This window comes from Micropterus dolomieu, linkage group LG21 (assembly GCF_021292245.1).
Source record: "Micropterus dolomieu isolate WLL.071019.BEF.003 ecotype Adirondacks linkage group LG21, ASM2129224v1, whole genome shotgun sequence".
NCBI lineage: Eukaryota > Metazoa > Chordata > Actinopteri > Centrarchiformes > Centrarchidae > Micropterus > Micropterus dolomieu.
This window is the reverse complement of record NC_060170.1, coordinates 8,882,870-8,897,710: the sequence shown is the minus strand read 5'-3', so window position 1 is coordinate 8,897,710 and position 14,841 is coordinate 8,882,870. Positions and strand designations below refer to the sequence as shown.

Genomic DNA, 14,841 nt, shown 5'->3' with positions numbered 1-14,841 from the left:
TATTTCTTCTCTGTTTGATTTTATTATGCGCACAAAAAAAGAACTAAAGAAAATCATTCTATAATAACTGCAATCAAATAGATTATTTTTTACATGTTTTATGTATGTGTTAAAGCTGATACATTAATATTTAAATGAACACTTCACCAAGTGTAAAGAACCCCCTAGAGGTGTAAAGTATACATACAAATATCTTTAAAAGATCATTTTGGTATTTTTAAACCTAGGCCCTAGGCTATTTTCACATATTTTGGTGTCTAAATAGTAAGAACAAAAAGTCTTTGGAATCTGCGCAGTAGACGACTGCAGTGACACCTTAGGGGGCAATTGTGCCCGTCAAAATTACGTCCACAAAAAAATGCCTCTTTATGTCACTGACAATCTCAGACTGTTAAAAGAGGTATCTGACGACATTATGAAAAGGATCCCTTCGAGTGACTGCGGGTTTAACAAGAAATTGAATTCTCGCTCTGAAATCTCGTGAGAGGCGAGTTCTTGCAGTAAGACGACTGTGGAAAAATGAGTCAGAGTTGGAGAGGAGTACTGTTGGGAAAGTCTTGCTAGCAGTTTCTCTACGTACACAACAAACTCCCCTCCCTCATTTCTACCGGTAGAAAAAAAGTATAATCACCCTTCATGCAAATATATGATATAAATATTGGCATTAGCCTTTAAATATTAACATTGGTGTTCATATTTGAGACATGGTTGTCAAAATAAGTTTTAAAAGCAATGTGTAAAATAAGCAATACACCTTGACATGAATAACAGAACAAGCAACTAAATAAACAAATGCTTAGGGAGGGCAGTTGAATGTACATTATAGAGAATGGAAGATAAATGAGAGCCTCAGCCTGCTTTGCGTTTATTTGTACAGGTTACATCAGGTTACAGTGAAGATGAGTGTGTCTCTGTTCTCATTTGCACAGTGGGCACTGCAGGGCTATAAAACCACAGGCAATGCAGTATCAACACATTTCACACCGTGTAATTAACACACACGTGCACATCAAAACACATCTCATACATATATAACCAGTTATTTGGCTCACCAGGCTACTCACCAGTGAAAAATAAAGCTCCTCAGTCTGGCATTAGAGAGACTTCATGATCTCATCATTTGTGTTCGTAGACCAAATCTGATTCTGAAATAGCCTGGATCTTTCCCCTGGAGGAGTTTAAAAAAGCTTGATTCAAATCCGTGTTTTATCTCATTGTACTTAAACAACAATACAAGTCTAAATCAATGCTAGCGGCCTTGTGGGGTTGGACACAATTTCAAAATCAATCAGTTCATGTCAATGCAATTGCTGCAACCAGTGAATTTGCTCTTAGAGGAAAAGTCAATTTGGATGAAGTTTAACTTTGGTTAACTTTGACACACAAATTTACGGTGCTGACCAGTTGTATGTAGGCTGTGTTGAACCTTTGTGGGGATGGAGAAGCATCGTGTCCTAAATGGAGGAAGCTATACTTTCGCACCATTAAGGTTTACAAATTGCTGCAGCCTGGTCTACGTTTACTGTAGCTTGAAATTCTTGTAATGCTGTGGTTTGAGATAATGTCTTATAGAATCCTCAGACTTTTGTAGTTGGCTAACAAAAAAAAAGCTATTAAAATGGAGGAATCAAACCATGCTTTCAAATGTGTCTATGCTTGCTTACTTGTTATCCAAAGTTTAAGTGGAAAGCTTCACCTTCACCACCTTCACCATTTATAGTATTTGTTTCCACTCTCTAAACATGGATTGAACGCTCAAATTTGGTCTCTGCACCTGGATGTTATTTGAGAGGGAGCTCACCAGAGATGGATAAAAGAAAATAACACAAACACAGAGGCAATTCAAAATGGTTTACAGAGGTAAAGAAAATCACTAAAATGATATTTAAAAAAAAATCAATCAACCCTAGGATGGTCATACTGAATGTAGCGGAGAAACACTTGCTTTGAAGTGAACTCAAAACATGTCTTAAGCACATTTACTGTATTTTTACGTCAGCATAGAAGCAAACTGGGGTGGAAAAACTGTCAAAGAGAATTCTCTGGCGGGCCAAGTCAAGTGTATTTCCAGCAAACACATACATTCACTTGCACACACACACACACACACACACACACGTAAATCCCTCTATCCCAGCAGGGGGCCGTGCTCTGAAGCTGTGTAGATCATGTAGATTCCCTGCTCCCCAAGCTGTAACAACATATGGAGCTGTGTTTGCCAGCCAACATGGAGCATGTCATTAAACGACATTATTAAAATCTAGTACAACGGCGGGGTGTCAATGAGAGGCTTGGCTGACGCAGGCTGAATGCTTCATTAATTATGTTTTTTTTGTCGACAATTTGTTTCATAGGAAGCGCATGCTGTCAGTTTGGCATTTTTGTGTTAGAGGTTAGATAATGAATATGGTTTCTTCATCTCAAAATTGACTAATTAGGTTTTGGGGTGTGGGAGGTTCATATGTGTGTATTTGTCTGCTGTAATGTGGTTCAGTTGGGGCAGCAGGTGGAACAGCAGGTAGTCACATCAAAGTCATTTGTGTCACACTAATGCAAACATGCCAAACCTACATGGTGCTCCAATGGTTTGAGATACTAATGCTGATACTAATTGCAGGTTTGATCCCCACAACAGCTACATTACCAAGTCGTGCTGATGTGTCCTTGAGCAAGACAAAGAGCTATACATGTGTAACAAGATAAAACCCACCTAAATCAAATGAACTTGACAAACAATACACTCAAAAAAAATATTCATTGGATGAACATGATTTTATCATTCCACCTATATTCCATCTAAACAAACCAAGTTAAGTCAACCAACCTTTATCATGTTATTTGAACACAAAATAGATGTGTTGGTTAAACATAACATTAATATTTCCATTAAACTCATTTGCATCTTTTTTGAGTTACATGTTCGTTCTTAGTTCATTTAGTGAAATCACTTTGAGTGTATTCTACATTGCTTAAACACTTCAGTTGAACAAAATTCAACCTTGATATATGAACTCATATAGGGTTTATCAGTTTTAGTAGTGCCAGTGTTATTGAATGAACTGATGTCAATCTTGCTGTTTTAATTAGTGTTGTTTTCATTCCTAGAACAGGAATGTATTGTGTATGACCAAACATGCATACAAAAACACAACATGCAAATCCATTTTACATTTTTATTTATGCAACCTTTTGCCTGCATTACATACAATTCAATTGTAGCAATTGGCTACTGACTAACTGGAAATAATTTACCAGTTAACAATGCAATGTTCGCCGATACCATTGGAACGGCCTCCGATACTGCCTAAAAGCTGGTATCGGTGAGTACTGGAGTTTATGCACAGATCCAATACCATGTAATTTAGCCAAGAAAAAAAACTACTTTAAAGTAGTTTTAAAAAACAAGTCCTTTTACACATACTGTCAAACTTGATAAAAGGTTAGGCATTCATTGTTTGTATCACAAGAAGTTTCACCTGAGCCAAAATTGGTGGGATTTTATGTTAAAGTTTGAAGCATGTAAAACATTTTCATTTTCAAAATATTACTAGTAAACATCATTAAACAATCCAACACTAGTAAACATTATACAACCTCTCAGTATTTGTGAATGACTGTCATTTTAAGTTTTGACAGTCTGCATACATTGAGCAAACTAAAAGTCCTGTAGCAAAAATAAATTAATTAACAAAAAAAGAGCTTTGGAAAAGCTCTGCCCATCTAGATTCATGAGAATCTTCTGCATCACTTCAAAAGTACATTTTAGGTGTCATGGGTAGCTCAGGTCAGACAGTATATTAGTCCAAATAACAAAGCACAGGCATCCCTAATGTTTCCAAACTCGCCGGGGACCTCCACACCTTCACCCAGGACACCGATGTCCTCTGGGTCTTCTCCAGCACACAGTTTTCTCCATGGAAGCGCTGGCCTCGAGGTCTGTGTTCTGTGGGATGTAATAGGCTGAATGTTTTATGCATGCTTGAATATGAAGATACATACATGCATACACAAATTAAAACACTTAATTATAATTAGTTTATACAAAGTCATTTCTGAAAAAACACCAATTAATTTTACACACTGCACCTTCTCCTCTGATTTTATCATATCAAGTAGATATATCGATATACTCAACTCTTGATTTACGATACGATACGATTCTCACAATTTTCTTTTACAAAAAAAGAAAAATAACAGACTCAAATACTCAAGTGCAAAACAAGAGATGTGTACTCTTACCAAAATACTATCCAGTCTCGTGTCACGGATCCAAGAGACAGAACCGCGACACACACGCTCATTGGACTGTTGAGCCCTCATTAGACAGTGCAACTGTGGCGGTGGCAGCCGGTGGGCTCGGTAGCAGTGTATATCGTATTTGTATTGAAAGTATGTTATTGTAGGTAATTTTCCACCTTATTTAAGTGTTTATTTACTACTTGAATCTGCTCCTCTCCTCTTCTCTTCTCCCCACTCTCTCTCTCTCTCTCACACACACACACACACACACACACACACACACACAAACAATTGAACTGAGAAATGTCTCTCAAGGACCAATAACTATTATTTATAACTCACCAGGTTAAATTGCATACATTTATGTTTACTTACGTGTAGATGAAGGATGACAAACGATGCACCTGCAGCATGTGTTTGTCATCACAGAGTCCACTTTTCTCGCATCCCATTAATTTCTGTGGGAGCAGCCGTGCAATGCATTCTGGTAGTGTCGCGGGGACTTTGGAGAAGTGGGGCGTCGAGTTGAATTGGTTGAATCCAGCCAACTTATTGCAAATGAGGAGCGGTCGGCTAGGCTCGCTGCCTCTAAACAAATGACTCAAATCTTTTAAACTGAACTTTGTCGATCTGAAAAGAAGACAGATTCAGCCACTGTATGGCCTATACCTCGCCTAAAATGTTTTCAGAAACAAGTTTCGGTGGACTATTTTCGTAGAATACGAGATCGTATTTCGAACGAGCTGCCATTATGGTCAGTTTTGAAATTCGGGAGCAGCCAGCCCCAAGTGATACATTCATCCAGTCTGCTGCCTGTCAAGGGCGTGGTGCATGCGCAATAGCTGACTCGCAGTCGTTGTTTTGATTAATCTACTTCTCATTGGATTGATATGTATGTTTATAATTCATCTGGATCTGGGAACAATATGAATTTTCTCATCTGAAGCCCCTATTGTCAGAACAACACATAATCAGCAGCATAATGTTGCTTGAAACTTGCGTGGCAAGTTAGCTAACAAAGCTGGACAGCAGCCGATGCAAAAACAATTACAGCAACGTTACCCATGTCCAAGTATGTTATCTAGTAAGTTTGCAACTTGAGATTTATAGCTAGTGACTAAACCTTTGGCTGTGAAACCTCTGGCTGATTATATTGTTTTTGCTTCTTCTCATAGCTTGCTTGCTGAAGATTTTTGTTGATGCCATAAAGCACTACGCTGTTACATGATAAAAATCCTGCCCAGGAGGGGCATTGATAGAGAAGTCATTCAACCTATTACAAGTCAGAGTACCATCAAAATGACGAAGCTGTTATTTTAAGATAAAAATACAACAAATGTTGCTTTAACCATTTAAATTTTTCTGATCTACAAGGATGGATTCTTGCTTTTTTTGAGACAGATTTTTTGGATTCATCTGTTGATTTTCCTCAGTGGATGAACTGAAATGACCGGACCACTTCAGGTTAGATTCCCTTTGTCTGTTCTATTTGTAGAAGGATCCTGACTATTCAGTCCCTCAGGAAACATCTTCCGTTTCGTGTCCAGTGCTGAAAAGATTGATATGTTGCGTTAAATTAAGATAGAGTCTCCCTGCATGTGTACAGTATGTATGTGTTGAGTGGGTAGTAATCAATGTTGACACGTCTGTTAGAGTCATTTGGCTCAGTGTTCATAGTCATTTATGGGTGGAGGAGATTCCCTCTAGATAGACGTGATAAATGGAGGCCATTACAGGTCCAGCAATTACTGCAGGGTTAAGGATCCAGAAACACTAACACACTGCAGAGGGTGTAAAGAAAGCATGCATGAAGTGAGACAAAAATCTTAATCACAAGTCAATTTAATTGGAAAAAATGCTTGCACTAATTGTCCTGCAATTTGTCTTGGGGACACTGGTGCAGTGGTTTTGACAATTAAGCCTGTGGCAGACTTGGTACAAGGAGAACAGAACCTCATTACACCTATAAAGGGTCATTACAAGAAATACAAGTGGACAGACACATTGTGCACTACAGTACCCTGCAGCTCTGTGCACTGAAGAAATGTTTTCCAATATGAAAAGTTGTACATAAAGGAGTTCTAGTAGATGTTTAGGATAAAAGCAGTTACATGCAATAGATGAGGACATGAGGACAAATGCTGTATTTTTCAACACGAAACATCAGTCTGTACAAATTTGAATTTGAGAGAGTCTGTTTTTGCTAATTTGAGAGAACTCTGGATTTCTTAATTCCTTCCTAGAAAAAAAGACTACTCAAGGAAAGCATTCTTAAAACCCCCAAGCATTCACAAAAACATGAGAAGCAGACACAATACTTTGCCTTTTGAGAAGCTGTTTCTTCATGTAAGTATTGAGTCTGCTTCTGTCACAGTTTGCTAAACAGCAAGGCCAATTGTGTACAATTGTGCATTGTGCAATGTGTGCCCTGTGTAGAGTTGATATCACCAGCAAGCTAGTTTTAACACTAGCTTCACCCTAACATAAGCTTTTTTGGGAACTAAAGGCTTTTTTAAAAAAAATGACTGGTGGTGCTTGGATGATACAGTTCAAACACCAAAGAGGAAGGGTGAAGGTTTGAACAAGATTGACAAAATTGCAACCACTTGAAAGTGTAGTTTGTGTAGAGACATCACACCATCACTCCTCATTAGATAATCAAAAATGTATGAATTATCATGTGGTTGTCAATCACGTCCTCTTAGAATAAAAAGAACTGGGAATGCTGCCTGGAGTTCGCATGACGTTTTCTCCTATAATTGAGCTGCTGCCTGGCTGTGGAAAGTACCGTTTATATTCTCATTTTGAGAAGGGGGCAGGCAATGTAAGATTCGTCCTCTCCCAGCTCCTTTTTGATCATAGAATGTGTATTTTGTTGTTTCATGTATACACATAGCTAAGGGTTTGTGTGTAGTTTAAATTCAAGAGAGAGAATGAATGAAAAATTAATTAGGAATAAATAGGAATTTACTGTTGCTGTCTTTGGCTTGTCAGAAAAACACCATCAAGAGTCTACAGTAGAGTATCCAATCTGTGTATATGTTACGCCATTTCACTTTTGGTATTGTCACACTATCCAGCGGCTGTTCATGGAGTACAGTGTTCACCTACTGTAATATGTCGACAGCACAATCTACACGGTATTCATTTCTCAAAAATGTACCTTGTTCAAGCTCACTATACACAAACACCTTGGTATGCAATCTGCCTTTCTTTCTCTCCTCACACTTTCCCTCTTCAAACTTCAAGATCCCCCATCTACCTCCTCTGTCCCTGTCTATATCAATGTCCTTTTTGGTGCAAGAGAAGAGAGGTGCCAGTGTTTTATTCACTTAAATCTATTCAGTTTGACATCATGCAGCCTGATCTTTGACCTCTCTGCTTCTGACAAGAAACATGTATGAATCCCTCGTTGCAGGGGAGACAAACAGAAAATCCTTGATAGATAGGAGAGAGAGAGACGTGGGGAGAGGTGTGGAGAGTTGTCGGGAATAAAGGGAAAATGTTTGACAGAATAAGAGCATACCTGGGGGAGCATGAGCGGCTTATGAACAGACGCCTGCTGCATGTCAGAGTAGTGTTCGTTGCTGAAAGATCAGCAGCAAATTGCAAAAGAAGGTTAGGCAAGGTCATGTAGATTTGAAAATAAGATATTTTTTCATAAAAAAGAGGTTTGAGTTGAAATGAATCAACACTGAAGTATGGTGGCCCTGAAGTGCAAACCACTACAGCAATTCGCCACAGTTTAGTTTCTTAGGCGAATAATGCTAGAATTTCCAAGGTCATCGGAAGATATAAAGGACTGGCTAGAAACCAGAGGATATGCAACCTTTGTAATCACAACCGTCTGGGAGACCAGTATCATTTTTAGTTTGATTGTAAGAATGTAAGCATATGAATTTCAGAGAAAGGTATCTGCCAAAGTATTATGTAAGGGACTATGTATAAGGTAACCTTATGGCTGAAAATAGACAAACCGAAAGTTATTTGCAAACTGGGTGTCTTTCTGAGGTATGTTCTTCCTTGCTGTTTTTGTTTACCAAGCAGTATGCCGTCACTATGTCTTTTTGTTATTTGTTATGGCGTGTTTGTGCTCCACACCATATTAGTATGGTCCTGAGCAAATAAATAAATGAAAAGAAAATGTGTCAAATTTGAACCAAATGGTTTACAAGCTTTTAAATTAACTATTGAAATAATCATGGAGGCTGTAAATATTAATTCCAAAAAGGATGTTTTTGCATTTCATAAACCCCAACCAAACTCATCTATCTCCTCCCGAGGCATCCTGACTCCTGACATCCTGGGGCAAAAACAAAAGCTGTAAATGAATCATGGGTTTTTGATGAATATTACGAAAACGTCTTGAATTTAACAACAGGAGACAAATATATGCATCACTGTTTCACATTATAACAGTCAATTTATAAAAAATAACAATTTAATAAGATGCAAACATGGAAAGAGAATATTAAAAATACACTGGTGTTCACAGCAATACCTCCTGATCCTCCTGTGATCTTCAGAACCCAGCCAGGTGTCCTGTGAGCCCATGAATATTCAATAAAATCTACTCAGCCCCTATAGTGACAGTTTAATTTGCTCATTGTTCACGCTGGATAGACTGATTTTACCATTGTTAGTGATAGATAGCCAGACCGATTACTTTATCAATTCCAATGGGAAACCACAGCATAGAAAGATGTTTAAAAAATCCTCAGTTGATAGATGAAAGACATAAAATCATAGATTGTTTTGACTCTGCTGTGGCAGTTTGACCTATTTGCTGATGGCAACACTGATAAAACACTACATACGCTTATGTCCAAATACATGTAGACGCCCAGACAATGTGGACTAATATTCAAAAAAACATTGGTATTAAAGGGATAGTAAGTGATTATAATCCAATACACTTTTTGTTTACTTAATAAAATTCTTCATCACAATTTGCTAACTCTCTCTCTTGTGTGTGCTCTGAAAATAAATCTGGTTTTCCTACATAGCCATAGCTCTGTAAATGGAAAACAAAGGAAGTGATGTGGACCTTCCCCACAATATTGTTCCAGCCAATCAACAGTTGGCCTTAATGCTCATGCACAGGAGTGAAATGGGCAGGGGGGCAGTGGGAGAGAGAGTTCTATACATGGGCACATTCGAATGCACTGTAAAGAAGGAGACATGGCTGAGAAACAGCCAAAGACAAAAAAGGTCTCAGAATTCGTGACTGGATGGTGAACTGATATTCCTGATTGGATAGTCAAATGACATGTTAATCAGAGCATCCCCATTGGTTATTCAGTAGAAGATGTCAAATGTGGGACAAAAGTACTTGTAACTGTAGGTTTTTTTGTACATGTAGAATTGATCTGTACCGTAAACTTTGGGTTTTTCTAATATTCTTATACACATTCAAACATTTCCACACAGCTACAAAACATTATCACAAGTACAAAACTTTTCCACACATTCAAACATTTGAATGTACAAGTACAAATTTTGACGAGCACAAAACTTTTCCAAACAGCTACAATACATTTGGGACAGTATTTATTCCATATATGACCAGGCTACGGTGTAAGCACTTCAACGCTGGAGAAACCAAAGCAATTTTAAATTTGGAGGGCGGAGCCTCTGAGGGAGCACTGAAGGGATGGGTTCATTTGTTTGGCAGTTGAGTTCAAATATTAACAATCCTTCTGCAGAATCACCTACTCTCCCTTTAACATGCCACTCTTAAAGACTCGGACACACTAGCATTTAAACAGTTCAATTGTGCAAGGTAAAGGTAAGATATTTGGCAGGGTACATCTGTGCAAATTGTTCATGTCAGGTTTAACTTTGGTGAAAATTTGCACTGCTGACTATAGCAAACCCTTTTTACACAATGTTGACCTTTCAGGGAATGGGAGAGCTGGAGAGTGCAAAACAGAGTAGCTCAACCCTGTATGTATGATTTGCAGACAGTTATGTCGACAGACATGTCTTTTTAATAAACTGTGTGTCTGTGTGTCTGTGTGTGTAAACAACACAGTATAGAGAAAAAAAATAAGCTATGTGACTGAGTAGCACTAGCACATTAGCTCGCCATCAGCAGTAGTAGTAGGGGAGACAGAGTATGGTTGTAACACTTTTTATTTCAGCAAATATAACTCACTGAAATTTTTAGTTAAATGACTCTAACTTTTATACAAAGTACCCACATTTGTTCACTACAAATGGCACCAATTCAACCCTCTACAAGAATGTCACAGACCTTGTGAGTTGATGTCAAATGCATTGTGTTCCCTTGTTACAACCTACCCCAATACCAGGGTAGGTTGTAACACATTCTGGGATAAGTTGTAACAATAAGACAAAACGAGCAAAAATAAATGATATGCTTCAAAAACAGGTAGTGTTTCTCTCTTAGTCTGATGACTCATGCTTATATATGTGTATGTAAATACTGTATATCTAGCCTATAGAATAAACTTTCTTAACAGTATACCTAATAAATACTACTACAATGTACATAATTAAAGAACATCTTTGGACAGCCTTAGGTCTAAAAAAAAAGAGGTGTGTGTCTGTGTGTGTCAATGTGTGTAAGAACTAATAATACTGTAATAAATACTCTTAATCAGAGTCACAGTCAGTGCTTTAAGTGGGCCGGTACTCACCGGTACTATGTTTTACTCCCTACACTTCCATCTCCACCGGCGGGGATGGGGTATGGAAAAGATCGAGTGCCGATACAAACGCCAACAAGGTGACACCAAGCACAATCTATTTCTGTAAATTAAATTGTTATTAAGCTACAAGCCGTTTGTCTAACGTTAGTGTCAAAACTTTCTTCAAACAGCCAGGAAATAATATGATTATTTTTATTAAATAATATTAAATAAGCCTATTAAATATTAAAATGCGTTTATCCTGGGCTAGTTTGTGGTCAAATTTTAAAATGTTGAGTCTAAAAATACTGGTTTTAGTCTCTCAAAAAGTGTAACACATAATGAATTTGAGGTTTAAATGCTGGGGGGATTTCAGGTGCAGGATTACCTTCCATTTCATCTGTGAAAGTGGGGAACCCCGTAGATGAAAACCAACTGACAGCTCGTTGGACCGCCCACACCCCCTCTGCCCGGCCCCACCTGCGTGTGTCCACACCGCTGCTGAAGGCGAGACCATTCGCGGACGGAGGATTTTGCGAGCCAGACCCAAAGGCTGTAAACTGCACATCCAGCGGCTGCCCTGCGCTCGGCTGGGCGGTATTTTGGCCAGCGGCACATCTCTGCCTTCTCTCCGGTGTTTCGGCAGCTGGAGGAGAAGAAAGGAGGGATGCGCGCACGGTCCTTGAACGCCACAAAGAAGTTAACGAGGCTGACAGAAAGAGGACCCTCCTGTTGATTCAGCTCTTCTTTTTACCCCATCACATTTCAGGAGTATTTCAGGAACACACTTCTCACCTCTATATGGCAAAGTTCCTGGCTGAATTACTGGGATGCACACTTCCAGACAAGGGCACCCCACCTTTGTTCGAGGTAAGGATGCTTTAAAATATACTTCCTATTCCTCTAATGTTATATTGAGTTTTCATTTATTAAAAGGTAGGCTACAGGCTGCCTGTTCATGAATTCTCTATGGCAACAGGAGGCTGAGGCTTTGTTAATCAATATGATTGACAGTTGCTATGCTATAAAGCACTTCATTAACAGTGATCCCTGCGGGTTCAGGTTTTATAATGCTGCTGCTACAGCGCTCTGCTGTCTGTCTGCGCACTCACCGTTTCATACGGTGACAAGATGTTTATCCAGCGTGCTGCAGGCTGCGGATTAATGCGCATTATTTGCGTCTTTACGCTCAGGGAAAATCACTATACTTTCCCTAAAATATCCGCTTATGGTTTATCTCTGGTGCTCATAATGAGTTTGTGATGACCTTGTCTTACTCTGTGGTGTTTTTGTTTTTTTATTTTCTAAGTCGCTATATTGTTATCATAGTGTTTTTTCCCCATGATATTTGCAGAGGATCCAGCCAAAAATATTTAAGATTTTAAACACCATGGTGATCGCTGTAAGTCGAGCTGCATGTGGTGCCAGAAAGCGGCGTCTCGTAAGAAATGGCTGACACTCAAATGCTGCTCCTATTTGGGTCAGTGTGCCACACACTGTGCCACACACTGTTCCACAGACACACACACAACACACACACACAAACTACACTTGTTCTGTGCTTCCTTCTCTGTGCCTGAGGACTGTTCCCATAGCTTAAACTCTACAAGAATTAATGGATACATCTGCTGTGAAATAACTGGGTTTTACTAGAAACTGTATTTTAGAACTTTTGCCCCCTTTTAGATGGTTCTCTGTAGGACTGTCGTGTCAAATAATTGTACACTGAACCAAAACTAAATTGGGCTAGTTGTTTAATAGATTAGTGAATTGACAAAACATTAATCAATAAGTATCCAACGAAGGTTAAAATCAAGGGCAACTGGACTTGGTTGAAGATACTGGAAGACGTTTCGTCCCTCATCCAAAGGACTTCTTCAGTTCTGACTGACTGGCAGGGAAACTCAGCTATTTAACCTCAGTGGGGTCGTTATCCCGGGTCATCGATACCGCTGGTTCGTTAGTGTTCCTTGTTGCTGTGACGACAGTCGTTACAGTCGTTAAGACTACCTGTGGCCAAGACTGAACGACCATCGTTGGTATCTTCACCTGAGGCCAATAGGTTACGTTTGTTGAGTTTCCTGTGAAGTGATGAAAGGACAGCATTGTAAGTGGGGGATAAGTGGTGGCGTAGACCCCCCCCCCTGTTCAATGACGGCTTCTCAACCCTGGTGTAGATGGCTTCCTTGACACCTCTTTCAAACCATCCATCTTCTCTGTCTATCTTCTCTGAGGTTAAATAGCTGAGTTTCCCTGCCAGTCAGTCAGACCTGAAGAAGTCCTTTGGATGAGGGACGAAACGTCTTCCAGTATCTTCAACCAAGTCCAGTTGCCCTTGATTTTACCCTTCGTTGGATAACTATGACCTGGATGACTGAGAATCTTCATAGACATTAATCAATAAGACTTTTTATAGTGAATTAATTAAATATCAATAATATGCTGGTCACTGTCAAATTTGATTTCCGAAGTAGAGGTGTTCAGTACACGTACAGTACAAATGAATCTTGAACGGATTCACTTACTGACACACGTACTGATGTGCATTTGAAGGTGATGCGACCACTTTGCCTCATAAAAAGTGAACAAATTACAAAGTCAGTGACTGTGAATCTTTGAACTGAACTGAACAAATTGATTCGAATCAGCAAAGTCATTTGTGATTTTCACCCTCTGGGTGTTTAAAAATTGGTGAGAGAAGTGATTGGCATTTGCTGTTGTTTTATTGACTAAATAATGAATTGATCAATGAATGGTTGACAGTTTAGTTGACAAAAAAATAATCCATAGTTGCACCCCTGCTTAAAATCTTGACTGTGTAGCTATACCTTTATGAATGTATGAAGTGTTGCACACCACAATGCGTTGTTCGTGAGTACACAGAGGTTATACTCATTAGTAAAGAAGATTGGCCTCTCAGTAACTGTGGTGCTGTAAAGCTAAAGCTTTCACCTTGGGTGTCAGGAGTCGCAAACCACATCTGAGGTCATGAGATGATTAAACAGACGGGAGAATTTCTGTTACTCAAAATTGATGATTGAAAAATTATAATTTTCTCTGACTTTCTCTAAGTTTCTTGTGAATTACTGGATATTTGGATAGATGCAACTGAAGGGAGTTTAGCCTTACTTGTCGTCAAGATTAGTGACTGACTGCAGGTTTCTTGGTCTATACAGCAAGGTTTGGAACATTTTTATCAGCAGGCCAGTTTTTAGAATCGCAAAAGGAAGGATTGGTCTGCAGTTTTACAAAATCCTTCAGCTGCACTGTTGCATTAAAAAACCACAAACCAGGCTCTGATCAGGAATACTCACAATACTGCATGGCACGGGAATCCCATACATAGGCTAGGGAAATTGATCATAAGTCAAACCAAACTTCATCATTGACACAGCACTGGATACAGCTACACTGTAAAACTGTGTACCCAATTTAAAGTACTAGAAATACCGATAATGTCTGTCTTATGAATTGGGTAAGAGGGTAACAGAGGAATATACCTCTATAAGAAAATTAGCCTTTAAACATTCAAACTTTTTTTCATCATCTTTGCTTAGGTTTGGCTAGCTGATGGAGGAAGTGTGCTATGTGTGAACACTATGTGTTAGGAGACTGAAAAGGCATTTTCGTAATTTTCTCAGCATTCCTAGGTCAATCAATCCTTTGTCAAGAAATATATTCATTTATTTATGTATTAATTTTATGAATGTACAGTCAAAGATTGTTGTTACCAAACAGGGAAGTGAGATGGAGGAATGGGGATGATGGGACACGAAAAAATAAACAGATTAGGTTTGTTGCATGATGTGGAGTAATAATGTGACATTTATGTCAGACTCTATTGATGAAAATATTCTAGAAAGGTACTACAGTTCATCTCTGCATCTGTGATTTTGTCTTTGTTTACAATGGGACCTGACAAGCATTGCATCACACCAGCCAAAATGAA

General features: G+C 38.9%; 1 long non-coding RNA gene across 1 annotated transcript in view; it reads left to right on the top strand.

Moving 5' to 3' along the window:
- The first annotated feature begins 11,410 nt into the window (after nucleotides 1-11,410).
- Nucleotides 11,411-14,841, top strand: part of LOC123960244 — a 45,547-nt gene continuing 42,116 nt past the window's right edge. Inside the window, exon 1 of the long non-coding RNA XR_006822490.1 lies at nucleotides 11,411-11,762. This is a non-coding gene — a long non-coding RNA (uncharacterized LOC123960244). The remainder of the gene's footprint in view (nucleotides 11,763-14,841) is intronic.